The sequence below is a fragment of the Phaseolus vulgaris genome, chromosome 2 (genome assembly GCF_051622355.1).
Source record: "Phaseolus vulgaris cultivar YP4 chromosome 2, ASM5162235v1, whole genome shotgun sequence".
In the NCBI taxonomy this organism is placed as follows: Eukaryota; Viridiplantae; Streptophyta; class Magnoliopsida; order Fabales; family Fabaceae; genus Phaseolus; species Phaseolus vulgaris.
The window spans coordinates 12270605-12287973 of record NC_143499.1 but is presented as its reverse complement, the minus strand read 5'-3'; positions in this window follow the sequence as shown (position 1 = coordinate 12287973).

Here is a 17369-nt window from a genome sequence, read left to right as displayed (position 1 = left end):
GTAGGTATATCTTCTGTCCAACATAATGATCTGAAGATGCACTTTCTAAGCTTTTACTTGTTCCAAGCCACCAGTAAACAAAACCAGGTATGGAAAGGTGTTTGGGTAAATGTGATCAGAAGCATTTTGGACCAACGGAATCTAATTGTTTTCCAACAAGGGGTAGTGGACGCAGATGAGATTTTTCAGAAAGCCCAGCTCAAGTCTTGGCTTTGGCTGAAGCACAAGGCGCTTTCTTTTAACTACTCGTTTGTTGATTGGGTCCTTAACCCAACCACATGTATAAAAAGCGTAAAGTAAGAAGCAGGCTACCCTTTCCCTCTCTTGAGATGTGTAGAGGTAGATGTAGGGGAATATAGATTAATAGTCCTCTATTGTGGTGGTAAAGGTTGTTGGTCGCTGGTCTAGTTGCTGTAAAGTGGAACGCTAGAGCTGGATCCTATTGGTGATCTGTAGGGAACGGAGAAGCTGAGCTAAAAGCTGGATCAAATGTGTTGTGCAGCAGTAGTGAAGGTTACACGGCCTATGTACTTTCGGTTATGGGCGTTCTCTGTTGTTGGTTTTGATTTAGTATATAAGTTTGGTTGGGCTGGTAATGCTTGATTGATCAGCTCGTGCCTAGGTATGATGAACCAAGTTCAACAAACTTTTTAAGCTGATATACTTAGAGAGGACTTCTGCCATGATAGACTTTAGTGTGTTGTGGCAGGTTTTAGCTGCCATGAAGTAAGGTTCTCGTATGTAGGAGAGGGAGTTGTCGGTGTTTTTCCTTCTACTCTTTTAGAAGGCCATCGATGAAGAAGGGAAGGATCAGGGTCTTGCGAATCTGAGCAGGTATGGAAAGCATGCTTTGTCAGCAGAGAAATTCTTAAGCCGAAGCATCTCAGCAAGGATCCTTCACTGGAGGCTCAAAACGGCTCTATTTGCTTAGTCAACAGGGAGGGAATCTTCGAACGAACGATTGCCCGTTTCCTTCTGGTGGATGCTTTTGGCCTGAAGAACACATAGCCATGTTGTTGTGGTTCTATGGACAGAGAGTACTTTGCTTCTGAAGTGGTTTTGAAGCCTTTTGAATGTCTATGACAACTTGGAGGATCCTTTCTTTTGGAGGGGTTGGTGTTCAAAACTGCAGATCGTCAATCCTAAAATAGACCATTAGAGGCAGGATGCTCTTTGGTGAAGGGTCTCTTTGTTGCTGCAGTAAACAACTTTTTCTGTAGCCTATGGGGTGTTTTTGTTGTTTGGAGATCCCTTGTCTTGTTTATGCTTGTGTAAATGGGTTGGGATACCCCTTTGTATCTCCCTTAATTAAATTTCATTCTTTGCTGATAAAAAAAAATTGCATTACAACCTTCAAATACTATGTCCCCTTATAGCATTTGTGTAAAAAATGACTTATTGAACAAACTATTAAAGGTTATGCAGTTTCCATATATCCCAATAAGCTCTTAAGTCTCTCTCCCTATTTCCATTACAATTGAATTTCTGAAAGTTATGAAGTTTCACTAACAGAACATAACTGGATTTGTTAAGCATGCTCCAAGTTTGATATGCATCAGGATTTCAACATTGGAGACGTAAGTAATTTGTGACAAACTGACACTGAGAAGCACTAAGTGATACACGTAAAACAACAAATTGTGGCCATAACCAACGTTTTCTTTTTATCGACAAAAAATAAATTAAATAATATGAAGTATTTTAAGGATATCCCAACCCTTATACAGAAAACTGATTAAGATACTCATCTTCAAACAACCTGACAACAATTGGTCATAACCAACGTAAGAGAAACAAGGTTGAACCATAGGACTAACACACATTTTTATGATAGGTAAGGAAGCCATGGTTTTATACTCAGTCGTCAGTAGGACCATACTCTTGAGTGCAGTCCTCCCAAACGTGTTTCGACTACATCCATTCAATACTTTTTCCTACACAGCTTAGGTACATGCTTAGAACAATTTTGACAGTCTGTGTGACATAGGGTTTTACATATTGACCTATTTTCACCTAGGAATGAGAGTTGGATCCCTGCAACACATAATCCATAAGAACACATCATAGAAAAATACACTAAACACTCTGTACACAATAGCCTCTCATAAGAGTTCATCCGCTCTCACGGTTCTTTGGTGCCACCTATTTACATAAACACTTATCTCTATTTTGTAGACACCTCTAACTCTTCACACATGCACTTAAAGAGCAAATCTAATACATAATAATGGATAAAGAACTCGATAAGAGAATGAAAAATTGACCTTTTTAAACTTATATATCTCTCACATGCCCATCCTTTAAGTTACATTGATAGAATAATAAATACAACTGCTACATATACTATGACTAACTATGGTTAAGCTTACAGACTACTAAGTCTACTTAGCTAAGGTTTACTAAATTTCTTCTCCTCCTTCCTTATTTTCCTAATATCTCACTTATATATGTCCTCAAAGTGTAGTTTTAAGTGCAATTGGGTCATTGGTGCTTCTTGGGTTGGGGTTGGACCGTTTGAGCATTTGTTTGGTTATGGGGTAGAGTGTTTTAGTAGTGATGTGGGGGTGTAGCAGGAAATTGGGCCACGAGAGCATTTTGGGTTTGCTAGGGTTGGTTTGGGGCACTGCTTGCTCTTGTGCATTAGGGTTTGGTGCGCCGCTTGCTGTTGTTGCATTTCTTTCTCCTCTTTTTTTTTTTAAATGGCAGAAACAAGTTTTGGGGTTCTAAAGGGAATGAAAGGGGGGATGCGGACGGTGTATTTGCAGGCGACCTTGGAAGGCGCGGCGGCGGATAGGGTGCTGACAATTGAACGGATCTTGATGTCAGTAACGGTATTGTGGAATGGAGCCTAGTGTGCACAAAGGCTAACGGCACTGGGCGACGTGACGGTTGGGGCGCGACGGTGTTGCGGCGTGTGACCTGGTGTGTGTGGAGGCTTGCGGCGTGGGCGGCATGACAAATTGGGGCGCGGGCGGTTTGAGTCTTCAAAAACAGTGAGTTGTAGTTTTGGTGGTCTCATGGTGGGTAATGGTGGGGACTATGTGATGAGAATCAAAAAGATGTTATCAATAGAAGAAATGGACAAGGGCCAAAGCATTTAAAGTTCTTCTTATTAGTCTTTGCAAAAGCTGAGGCCCAAGCCCAAAGCCCAAGCCCAAGCCCAAGAAGGCCCAAACCCAAGAAGCCCAAGTCCAAACCATGAGGGGCAAGGCCAAGCATTAAATAAAAGAGCATCATTTGAATGACTCTTGTAGGAGGTGTGGATACTAAATAAATAGGTGTGAATGTATTAGAGAGAGTCACTTTGTCCATGTGACTTAGTAGGGGGGTGTAGGTGTAGTTTTTAGGAGGTGTCATAGTAGAAAAAGGTCACACCTCCCATGTGACTTGTTTTTGGTGGGAATTTCAAATGAGTTTTATTTGAAAATTCCCACCTATTTTTCAGCACCTCTAGGCTATAAATAAAGGTGCTTAGCTTGTACAATTCAGATTGGAATTTGATAGTAGAGAGACTATACTCAAATTTGGAGAGAAATTGTGAGTTTTGAGTCTTCTTCTTCTTTGCCTTATCTTGTGAGCTATGGTGAGCTTCAAGTGGTGGCACTCCATCACTTATCTTAGTTCAAGGTTTCAAGTGGCGTGAATGGCTTCTTCCAATTCTCAAAATCCAGCAAGCATCTTCCTATAAGTGTTCTTCTTCCTTTTCTTCAATTTTCCTTTCGGTAGTTTTAATTCCTAGTGTTTTCCTTCTTTTTCTACCGTTTACATTTACTTTTCCAGCTTTGTTCTTTGTTTCTTTTCGGTTCAGTAGCTAGCTTTTCAATTCTGTCCAGTTTTTAATTCTTGTTCTTCATTCCTTGTGTTTTGATTCCATATGACAATACATGGACTTCCATATGAGTCTTGGTTGGTGCTAAGTTTTGGTGAGTTCTTGAATTAGAACATTGATCCAATTCTAAAGTAAAGTGCCTTGCAAATCCAGCTCAAGTTGCTCCTAAGAATGTCAAGAATCATGTGTTCTTGTAGTTACATTCACATCACTATGTGTGGGACTGATCCTGTGTACCATTATGTGGGAAAAAATTAGGAGGTGGTAGATAGGAAACGTGGTTTATGAGAGATGTGAGTGACGAATGCAGAAGTTCATTCATGGCTTTGATATTTGTTTGTCTGGTTTTGGTGGCCTCCATTTGAGTTTGTATAACTGAGAGTCGTTCTTGGATGGCTTGGAGATTTCCTCAAGGTCTTTAGATTGAAGTTTGGGAGGCAGGGAGAACGTGAATGAAAGCACCAATGATAGAACAACAAATACAACTGCTACCTATACTATGACTAACTATGGTTAAGCCTATAGACTACTAAGTCTACTAAATTAAGGTTTACTAAATTTCTTCTCCTCCTTCCTTATTTCCCAAATATCTCACTTATATATGTGAGATGTAGGTTAACATAGATTGGGTTTGTATGCTATTGGGTCTATCATAACATACATCAAGTTAAAAATTTCTTTAGCATCCACTCTCCCATGATTAAAGATGAATTTTTCATATTTCATATCCCCAACAATTGCTATCCACAAGCATTTCCAAACTAAATTACCTTTAACATTGAAGTGTAAGGTAGTAAACTAATTAAGAGTAGCCATTTCCTGATTGTGCAACAAAAAAATTATCCCAACCCACCTGTTGCAAATGTTCCACACTTGAGTTAATATCCTACAATTGAATAAGAGATTAATCATTGTTTTAATCACCCTCTCACACATACACGTCTGACTTCCTACCACAATATCCTTATCACTTAAATTCTATTTAGTTGCCAATCAATTTAAAATTACCCTCCAATGTCCTCAAGGGATCATCTTAGTGTTAATCCAACTTTGACCCATTACTTATTTATTTGGTTTTACTACAAAATACTCAAACCATGTGAATTTATATTTTTGCAGAAACATCACATACCTACCATAAACTCATGTAAAAACACTGAAATATAATAAAAGGATAAATAATTTAAGTGAGAAATAAAAATATTATTACTAAATTTAATTCACATAAAAATATTTTAATTATCTTACTAAATGAGACAATACATTATACAAATTTTATATTAATATTTTGACTTGAATAAACTAGAAAGTATATAATTGTATATTAATATAAATTTTCGTATCACTACAAGAAAATGAGATATAAAGTCAATAAAAAATGGACATAAAAACAACGAAGCCAACACTTAAGCGTGAGCTATGTACCAGTCCAACAACAGACACTAAAATCTTGAAAGCTAATTATTTAGCATTGGCTTGGTGAAGGGACACAATTAGTAACATGGCATAAAGAGACGCTAAGAAGACGCAAGCATGTGTGGGTTAAACCGATGTAAAAGAAAATTATGTATGCGAGGACTTGGCGGATACAAAACAAACAAAAAATAATTTATATGTGGGCTAGGCCGACACAAAAGCCCACACTATGTAAATATAAAAAGGAAAAAAAAAAGCTTCAATATGCATGAAATCAATTTTAAACCTACTGAAAGCATATTGTTTTCAAAACATTCAAAACAAAATTGATAGCATCTCCTTCATCTAAAATGGGTTTTTCTTTTAATTTGGTGAGAGTTGGCATAAACTATTGGAAGTAATGTGTCAAGCAGGGCTCCATTGGAGCTATGGATTCCTTGGAGTTGCCATGAAGAGTGTGGAAGGTGATTGGTTTGGTCATATGATGTGAGTTGATTTTAGGATTACACATTTTGATTGGTTGCTCTTGTTTATGATTTTTTTTTTAGCAATGCAAGGTGAGAACTCAAAGAAGATCCCCATTGGACACGAACTTAACCAAGTGGTTAAGTGTGAAGGTTTACTTCTAGAGGGCAAAAGGAAAACACAAATATATGGTGATTATGATGAATAGAGCGGAAATTAAATAACAAAGGAAGTAAAGGATGAATGAAGATGAACAAATGAAAAAGACATAATTCAAGAACATCAGAAGGAAAGGTAAATGACGTAAGGAAAGGGTGGAAATGAGATAAGGTAAAGGAAGCTTATGGAGAAAGGGAGAGGATGATCACGCCACTTGGAGGGTGGGAAACTCCAAGATAAGTGAAGGAGTCGCCACTTGAGATGCTCACACACTCAAGATAAGACCCAAAACCATTTAGGAGACAAAGCTCACTAATCACTCAAGCTGAGTTTCTTTACTGTATTCAAAATCAAGTGGAAACACATGAGGCAAGGCGCCCTATTTATAGGGAGGGGTGCCTTGGTGGGCAAGATGGGGGAGGATAGAAAAGGAACATGAAGGGGGCGGCCTAGGGATTGACCTAAGTCAATGCCTCCCCTTCTAGAAGCCGGTGCTACCTTTCTAACCTAATGGACTTGGCACAAGCCCAATTTGATAAGTACACCCCTTTTGTATGCTATGTGAACCTACTCTAGCCTATTCTTCTATTTGGACCCTTCAAAGTGAGCCCAAATTTATTTACAAACATTTATGTCTTGTAAGAAGACCAGAAGAAATAACATTTGATGTTTTGGTCTATGCCCAATTCTTCTTCTGCTGAGGTCTTATTGATATTTGGTGGGGCCTTGTCTTGCATACTGAGATGACTGATCATAGTGTGAATTATCTCTTGAGTCATTGGTCATCTGCTTGGCTACTGCGATTGTATCACCATATCACTTTAAAAAGGTGGAAAATGAGACCAAAGATGTCTATCCTAGAGAGGTTTAGACAAGAGAGTGCTTAGGCTTGCAATTTGGAAGCATAACACTCATATATTTAATATATCTTTTCATGAGTCAAACACCTCAATTTATAGGAGAGAGCGCTTAACATTTTGGAGTCAAAATTTGAAAGTTCAAAATAAAACTCTCCAATGAGAAGGTGCAATGTGGACTCATGACTTCCATGTTTAACTCACACCTTCCATGCTAAACCCCTCCACTCCTAGGTTGCCATGTGGATGTCCATGTGCTCCATGCCAAGGTAATTTTTTTCCTATATTATACTCTAGATGTTCTAGGGTTACATTGGGCTCAAAGAAGTCCAATTGTTACCTTAACTAGTCACTTTTAACCCTAACTGGACATATTCTACTATTGGCCCAAATACAAGCCCAAACACCTATGCTACTTGATCAAATATTTGGTCCAATTATTTTATGCTACTAGGCCCAATACATGACCCATGAAATCCTAAAAAACTTTATACAGTTTATTTAAGCTAAAGCTTGGCCCAAAAATAATGTTGACTAGTCAGCTGAAACTCAGTCTTCTTGTGTTCTTCTGACCAAAACTCTAGTTTATGTTTTGATGAGTTTGAGGTCTTCTTGGATATATTTTGTACATTCCTTCATCCTAGAGTTGTCCTCTTGATTGGGCATACAAAAATAAACAAAAGCTCAATTAGACCCATATTTACAAATAAGTTCATAAACAAATTTTAAGTCTTCATCCTCCTTATTATGTGGTTGAGTGTGGCTGGGAGCTTTGCCATAAAAAAAACTATCCAAATTAATTTATATTTCAACTAATCAATTTTCAATTTAAAATAATTATCTAACAATCAATTCAATCCTCCATAAAAAATTAATTTAATTTAAAATGTTAATTGTAATACAAAATCTAATAAGAACTTTCAATTCAAAATAAAAATTTAATAATAAAAGGAATCATATTATATTTATTTAACTCTGTGTTTTTAACTTAATTTGTCATTTACTTTAATTGATTCCTATTATGTTTGTTTTTGTTTAATTCAAGTTCACCTTAAACATAAGTAGGCTAGTCCTAACAGAAAATTCATAATCCAGAAACAAATTCAAAAGTGAAAAAAAAAAGTCATACAACTCACCTTTTCGCAAGTTGAAATTAGCAAGGGCACTCCACCAATTTAAACGAACTCCTTCAATCCCACCACAATCCCAAAATTTGCATTCAACGAAAATCAAATTAAAACAAAAAAACAAAAACAAAAATAGCAACACATGGAGACTCCGGTTTTCTTAACAAATCCAAAATCAAGAGCTCAAAAATATAGAAATGAAGTTGCGGTGGTGTAGTTGGAAAAAGGAAAAAAATGGTAAAATGGTGAGGAGCTGAAAAATATACAATGAATTGGTGTAATTAGGGGAAGAAGGAAATGCAAAAAAATATTTACTGAAAAATTTAAGTTAATTTTCGTACAATTAATTAAATTTAGATAGATTATTAAATTATAATTTAATTACTTTAAAATTATTCTTAAATCACTATGTCTGAATACACATTTCAAGTAATATATATATTTGATAGAATAAAATATATTTTTCCTCGTATGAAAACGGTATCATTATGAACATCTTACTCTTCATCATTTTCTTCTTGCATTTAATTCTAAAAGTTGGGCGAAGAGCAAAACTATAATTTTTAGTAAATTGTTAATCCATGCTAAAATATATTCTAGACAATGCCTTATCATCCTCTCATTATATAAAAACAACACAGTTAAATACATTATTCATATATCTATTGTATTAAAGTTGTGGTGTAATAACAAAATTATTCTAATCAAAATATATACAAAAAACCTTGGGGTTAATTTTTGCACAATTAATTGAATTGAAATAGAGTATTAAATTATAATTTAATTGCTTTAAATTTATTCTTAAATCACTATGCTCGAATACATATTTTAAGTAATAATATATATTTGATAAAATAAAACATATTACATTTTAGTATTATAACATCCACACATATGAAAACTTATCATTATGAATATCTTACTCTTCACTTTCTTCTTTCTTCTTGCATTAAATTCCAAAACGTAGGTGATGAGTAACCTTTAATTAAAATCCATCTGAAAAATATTATCAAAAGAAATCTTTAATGACTATTTAAAACATTAATAAATTTCGGTTCATGTTATTTTTAATTTAATTAGTTTTTTCTTTTTAATTTTGTTAATTTTAATAAATTCTTAATCCATATTAAAATATATATTATACAAATACTTTAGAACCATATACGACATCACAGTGGTTCAACGTCTCCATTAATACTCAAATACTTCGCAATTAAATATAAAACTTATAATTATAACAAAATTTTAAAGAAAAATATTATTTTTTTAAAATATTTATAACAACAACACAATTTATAGTTTCACTATTCAATTTCAATTTATTTACAACCTTAATATTAAACAATATTAAAAAAAAAAATATCTTCACTCTATTTTTTCTACATTTGTTTTGAAAAAATAGAACTTTAATTTCAAATTTTAATAGTTCACATTAAACACTAAATATCAAATTAGCTTCTATAAATTCTGTAGAATATTTTATATAAAAAATTTAAATTTATAAATAATTATTTATGTTTTATGCTAAAAATACATGTCTATTTTATTTTTAATATATTACAAATTTTCTCAAAATTACATTCCTCACTGTGATTTTTATTTATTTTTAAATACTCTTTTTACCTTTTATTGTTGTAATTTAATTGTTTTTATGTCTCTTATCATTTTTTTCTTAAGATTTTCTTTTAATAATTTTAAGAATATTACAAAATTAATCAAAAACAATGATAATTCTTTTAATTAATTTAAATATTTATAATTAAATTAGTTACACCATTTAAATACTTATAATATAAAAGCTAAAAATTACAATAATATAATTTAATCACTCCCTTTTCTTTCTATATATATATATATATATATATATATATATATATATATATATATATAATAGTGTATTACTTTTATATATTATGAGAAGAAGAGTTGTTAGTGATAATAATTATTTTGAAATAACCTCCTCTATAATTATCGTGAGAACATTATAAGCACTAAAAATTCTATCATTTTCAAAAGTAAAATAGATTATTTTTCCCGTTTTACACAAAATAATATTTTAATTAAAACTAGTAAATCTAAATTTTTTTGATAAAAGTTACGTAGTTATGATTTACCAGTTCACTCATTGAGGTTAAAAAGTTTTGTTGTCAAATTAAAAAAATGATATTTTCGTGTTTTACTCATATTTGGAAAATAATTAATTTTTTAAATAGATTTTGTATGATATATATATATATATAAAGGTATTACAAAATTAAAATAATAAAATTTAAAAATATATATTTCTGAAGTTTTTCTCTGAAAATATATTTTGAAAGAAAAAAGTTATATATATCATAACTTAACTTGAGAAATTGTAAAAAAACAACGTATGTGTAAATAAAGATAAGAATATTTATGACTAATCAAATATATTTTAATTCATGTGTGAGGTTAAAATTCAAGTTGATTATGAGCTGTAAATGATATATTTAAAGTTTCATATTAGATCTTTATTTAAAAAGTTTTTTATATACTACAATAAAATTGTAATAACTATAATTTTAATAAAAATAATTAATATCATAATAATTGAGTTAAATATTATTTTATAAATTTAAAAAATTCATATTTAAAATAATTCATATTTTTATAAATTATCAAGATATTAAATATTAATTATTTTAGATTTTAAATTAGTTACTATAAAGATTAATTTAGAATCTGAAAATTTTGATAACTAATTACCAATTTAAAAATTAATTTATATTTTTAATCTATTTTATATACTAATAATTTTTAATTATATTTATAAAATATTTATTTATTTTTAATTTTAAAATTAGTTGTTATTTAATAATATCAATGATAAATTATTATTAAACTCTTACTTAAATATCTTATATTATAATAAAAAATTATATTACCGGAACTTAATGTAAGCATGTCATAGGTCTATGTGGATAGTGTCTACTTTTATCCTTAACTGGGTTGATATAATTAAAATAATTTAATTACGCATCTCAATTATGTAGAGTGGTTTAAATAAATAAAATTTATTCAACTTTAAAACAAACGAATATTTGAACCATTTTATTTTCTAGAAATGAATAGCATGATGACATTTAATGAGCTCCAAATAAAGATTATCAACTAAACATAATATTATGACAACTCATTAGCAAACTATTCAGAGCACAAAATCAATACAATATTTATCTATTAACTGGAAGTTATAATAATTACTTTAAAAAAATCTGTCTTGATTATTACTATTAATTAAATAAAAATTTAACATAGCATGGAAACATGTCTTGAAGGAGTTTCTAATCCTCCTCTGATCTTCTTTTCTTACAATCTGTAGTTTTTATCCGTACATTTCTAGTTGGGCAGTTACTTCCTGCACCCCTATAATAGCATGCAAAGACTATATTGTCTCTATTATTTTTTTAAAATCTCAAAATGTACTTAAACTGTACTTATATTTTTACTTTTCGGATTATGGAATATGGAAAAATTTGGATTGACACTTCCGGTAAATTTTTTATCCACCAATCCGTAATTCAAAATATACATTCCACATTCAGAAACCCATCACTAAAAAAAAAAAAAGCATTCCAGATTCATCAATCCGTAACAGAAATATGCATTATGGATTCAGAAATCCATAATTCAAAAAAAAGCATTGTGGATTCACCAATACGTAACAGAATTAGGCTTCCCGATTCAGCAATCCAGAAATCAACAATTTATGCAAAATTTGCTTCCAGAACACCCCGTCATCCGAAAAACATAATTTAATCAATTTCAGATTCATGAATCCGTAATACATTACCGGATCCCAATATCCGGTAACCCCAAAATCTTCATAACCACCATGCTCCTAAAAAAAACTTAACTCTTACCTCTCCAACCCAAACAACACTTCGGCAACATAGCGCACTCCTCCACCTTGTCTCGAACAACTACAAAAACCTTCCACCAGTTGTTGATATTCAATGATGAAGATGAACAATGACAAAGAAAGTTCAGCATGTGCCCCTTTTCAAATTATAGGTCAAGGTTAATTTTGAGATATTTAAAATTATGGGGGTGCAAGAAGAAAAACGCGAGGGTGCAAGAAGAAGAAGCCTTCTCGTTGTCATGAGCAGAACCCAATTAAGTTGATCCAATGGGTCCACTTAAAGCCCATATGCTAAATTATTTTCCTACAGATTTTATAAGGCTTTTCTTTCTGCACCTCAATAGCTTTTTGCTACACCTTTATAATTTGTTTAATTCCAAAACTATCTTTTGAATTGTAGAACTCGAAAAGTATTTTCGAATCCATAAATGTCTTTCAAATTTTACAATTTAGAATATAAATTTATATGTCGAATTTTAAAATTGGAAAGAGATTTTCAAATTTAGGAAAGGTCTTCCAAATTCTACAATTTAAAATATAATTTTATATTTTGAATCGTAGAATTTCAAATATATTTTCTGAATTCAAAAATACCTTCTGAAATTTGAAATTCAAAATATAATTTTATATTTCAAATTGTAAAATTTAGAAAGTATTTTCGATCAAAAAAGTGCAACTTTTGATGGTTTTCCCTTTGCAATGGAGGGTCGTGGCAACAATGCCCATGACCCTTGTTCAAACCAACAAGCAAACCCATACTAGGTGGTTTGGGAGACATTTTCCTCTCTTTCTGGATGGAGGCTTCAAAAACTTTAACACTGCGGTGAAAGAGGAAACTTAAGGTTAAGAAAGCTTGGAAGAAGAAGTGTTGCTAACCTCAAAAGGCGACGATGTTTTGCAAGGCATCCTTTTCATTTGTATTCTAAATTGTATAATTTGAAATATAAATTTATTAGGGATAAATTAGACTTGTCATATAAACTATGGAAGTGTAGGAAGAAGTTGTGGAGATGTAAAAAGAAAACGCCATTTTATAATCTTCTGAAAAACCTAATGGGTATTGACCCACTCTGTAAACAATGTAAACAATCTGACACTAAATTTGGTACATTTTAATATGGGTCAATAGAAAGTAGCCACATCCTTGCTTTGCAGGCGTTTTCTTCTTGCACATATATAGTTTCTTCCTACTCCTCCATAACTATTGTAATCCTAAAAGTACCCTTATGAAAATATTTTTAGGTTTGTTGGAGGTGAATGAGGTTGGTAATGAACTGGTGTTTTGCGGTGTTGTTTTACGGTGAAGGTTATAGTAATTGGTGGTTTCATTAAGAGTTGCAGTGGTGGATTGTGGAGGTTGGTGGTGGTTTTTGGTGGCTCGTGGTGGTGATTCGTGGGTGGTAAGCTACTATTTTTCTTTTTATTTCCAAATTGTAGAATTTATAAAGGTTCTGAATTGTAAAATTTGAAATACAAAATGATTTCTTAATTGTAGAATTTAGAAGTCAACTTTGTATTTCAAATTCCACAATTTGGAAGCCATTTTCTGAATTCAGAAATAACTTCCCACTTCTTGAACCTGATCAATCATTTTTTTCCACCGTAAAAATAATTAAGGTTGGACTTTTTAAAAGTAAACAAATGTTATGAGGTATTCTAGATAATGGGTGAGAGATGAACAACTAACTATTAAAATAACTTTCTTATTGAGGTTTAGTGGCAAGATCGTCGTCAATTGAGCTTCACCTTCTTTGTTTCAACTACTTCCCAAGTTGAACTTAGGGCACATCATCGTTTTAGGTTACAACATGCCAAATTGCAATTCAAGTTAGGACAACTTAGTTTTTGGAAAAGACGAATTAGAGTGCTTAGGGCTACCAATGAAGGATGATGACTTAGAGTTGCAGGTTGCAGAAAGAAGACAATGGTTAGCTTAGGGGGGACAATGACTTTCGAGGATACTTTTAGGGGTTCTTACAAATTACATTTGAGAATAAATTTATTTTCTTTGATGAATAATTCATTAAAATTCATATGTAACATTTGTATGTAATGGATGTCTTCTTTTACATATGGATGGAGTTAACATTACCTACGGATTCCATCCTTCCGCAAATTTTCCCGTCCTAACGCGTCAACCTTACATACAAAACCTTTCTATGGATAACTTCTACGAAATTTATCTATTGTTACCTACGAAAAATTGTTAACCAATTTACATATAATTTGAATCCATACATAAAATTTGTATGTATCTCACAATATACCTATGGATATAAATTCATAGGTAATTTTAAGCAAGTAATGAACAAAATTATTGTTGTGGATGACATTATGGACGACACCTTCTTAAGGACCGCGAAGAAGGCTTGGATTAGAATAATTTTTTTTTTCATGTAATTTTTTGTTTTGGACCTTTATTGAACCTTAAATTGCTTCTTATATTTGTTTGTATTAGGTCTTATATGTTTTTATTTTTCTTGTAATTAGAGACCTTCTAGACTCTAGTTTTAAGATGTTTGTTGAATGGGTCCTAGTAGTTCTTGGATCCATTAGTATACAAACCTCTTTGTAGACTTTTGTTGTTGGAATTTGAGCATTTTGAAATTTGAATAATTTTCTGAAGTGAAAATTCTCTCTTAGTTCTTCTTTAGAACTTTTTGTCCTTATCTTTGAATTTCCAATTCAAAGTGGTGGATCTTCTTCTCTTCATCAATTTATCTATACTATTGCATCAATCAAGGTAAATTGTAATTTCTTCATCTTTAATATCTTTCACATTTTCTATTTTGTCAATTCTCTAGTGAAAATTGTCAGAACAATTATACACGAGGTTAGTATTGCATCAAGATGGAACTTGGTTAATTAAATAGATAACATGTTGAACAACATATGATAAAAAATGACTAAAAATATTTTATTAAAAACATGAGTGCTCAAGCTATATAGAATACATCTTCATGCTTACATTCAACTCTCACATTTTGTTTAAGGGATGTGATTTTAATAGAACTTATTTGATGCAAAGTGTTTTTCGATGAAAATAATTATTTTAGAAAAAAACTCAAAACCATTGTCAAATCTCATATGCACTTAACTTTTGTACATGTAATTTCACTTTAATCTTTTATTTCACTAATATAATTTAAGTATAACAACTATAACCATAAAAAATTGTAAAGAAATACTTGTGATCGTGAACTAAAATTTTAGAGAAAGTTCCTAAAAAGTCCATGTCAATTAAAGAAAAAAAATATTGAAACTCTATTATATTTGATGAATAAGACATTTTTCTTTGTTTAACCAAATGGAAAATATTACAATGTACATGAATATACATGAAAATAAAATAAAATAAAAATGATGATGTAAAATATTAAAAATGATTTCCAAACAACTAATTTAGAATTATAGAGACTAGATGTAGTGAAGTGTGTCACAATGAAATTATTGATTAAGGAAGATCATGGTGTGGATTGATCAATAATTAGATGGTAGAGTCTCTTATGCAATTTAGTCAAACCAATCATCTTCGAGAAATTGTGTACTTGAATTTTTCAAAAAATATTGAAGTGTATAATGAGCATTAGAAAGAAGCTTGGAAATAGAAATAAGATTGAAATGAAAATTAGGCTCATGGAGAATTGGCTGAAAAATAAACTATGACAGAGTAAGTTGATGTGACTAAGGTAGTGTTGGATAATTTAATGTGAATACCATGTATTTTGAAATAAACTTGAAAATATTATAAAGATGTTAGTATGGTATTTTGCTCCTAAACTTGTATTATCCATGGAGTATGGATTTGAATAGTTAAAACATAACGATTACTAGGCTTTGGGTTACAAAATCATTTAACCCATTTAATGGAACATGAAAGAGGTTGGCATGGCTAGTTTTGTCATTCGGGTTTGAACCATCAATTCTTTTACCCTTTGTTAGAAAAGAATTAATAAATTTTGATATTAGGTTTCACTGATGTTATCCCTATCCTAGTAAATTCTCCTTCCTCTTTTCCACTATTTTCATGAACAATAGGCATCTCAATAATGTTGGCATAGGAGAAACCAAACACACAATAGCATAATGTGGTTGACCAAGGTAGCTAGGGTGGCCAAGGGATATCCATGATTGTTGTTAACAATGTGACCAAAACACCCACTTTCATTGCACATTTTGTTGGAAACACCCTTTCCATCATCCTAAGGAGCTTTGTGTCCTTTTCCATAGGGTTGATGTTTTTCAAATGCAATAATAAAAGAATTTTGATCATCAAAGATGGTGGATCCTTCTGGTTCTAATCACTCATGTTGAAATAACTATGGAAAATACTTTATTTGTGTTGGGTAAAGGATCCATGAGCAAAACTTGCGATCGTAGTACTAAGAATCGTTTATCAAGGCCTTTTAGATAAAAAAAAATTATAAAATCATGTTGATGATATGTTATTACCACACAAGTGCAAGGACACATGAGACAATAGTTGTCAAGTTCTTCCCATGTAAAAGTCGAGTTAGTGAAGTAATTGATGAATGCTTGTGTGTCTTGCTTGAGGTTAAAAACTTCTTCATAGAGTTGTACAATGTGTAAGAGATATGGAATGAAGGGAACTAGGAATGCAATTTGAATGGACGATGTTTGAATGGGAAAAGTCCATGGTAGACACTCTAATGCAAGAAACGAGGGAGTGTACAATTGAAAAAGATAAGGCAGATGTATAGTTTTAAAGTTTTACCTACAACATTATACCTTGCATGGAGAGTGCTAATAAATAAAGTACCTACTAGATAAAACTTAACCAAAAAGGGTCGATGTTATAAGTCGACAATGTGTCTTGTGCGGGGACGAGGTGGAATCTACACAACACATGTTCTTCTGATGCGGTCTGGCACGTTATGTTTGGAAGAGGTGTGATAAATGGGTTGATATTGTCACATCACATCATAATGTGTCAAAAGATCACTTTTACCAGTTTTCATTAATGGGGTTGAGGAGTAAAAGGGAATAGGCTGTGGAGATGCATATGGGGTACCATAGTGTGTTCCATCTAGCTACATAGGAATAATGTTATGTTTAGGGGCAATGTCAAAGATCTTGAGTAGGTGTTTACTCAAGCATAAGTTAGGGCCTGAACCTAGATCACAAACAAAATTCAAAAAGCAAAATTCTCATATTCAAACTAGTGTCTATGTCCACTCAAATGCATTCAATTAATAAGGATGTAAGGCAAGGGCCCACATTGTAGATAATAGGGTGACTTACATAAAATCATAGCAGAGAAAGAACAAGGTATGAAAAAGTAACTTTCAAAGGAAGACTTTTGTTAATGTTGTTGGTATTGCTACAAATGTTTGTGAATATATCCATAAAGTTTTAAGTATTGTTGTCAAAATTATTATAATACAATTGTTCTTGGTTAGGAAGGGGAAAATAGGTATTGGTTCTAATTGTCACAACAAGCTCCTACCCCATTGTTAGCTTCTACAACATGTTAGTTGGGTAGTTGTTGTGAATCTCTGCAGAATGTCTAATATGTATCAATTGTAATATGATAAGGCTGACACAACACTGACAACAGAGTAAAAATTCAGGGAATTGGACTAGTGTTTGCCATCCAATGAGACATGTAGATA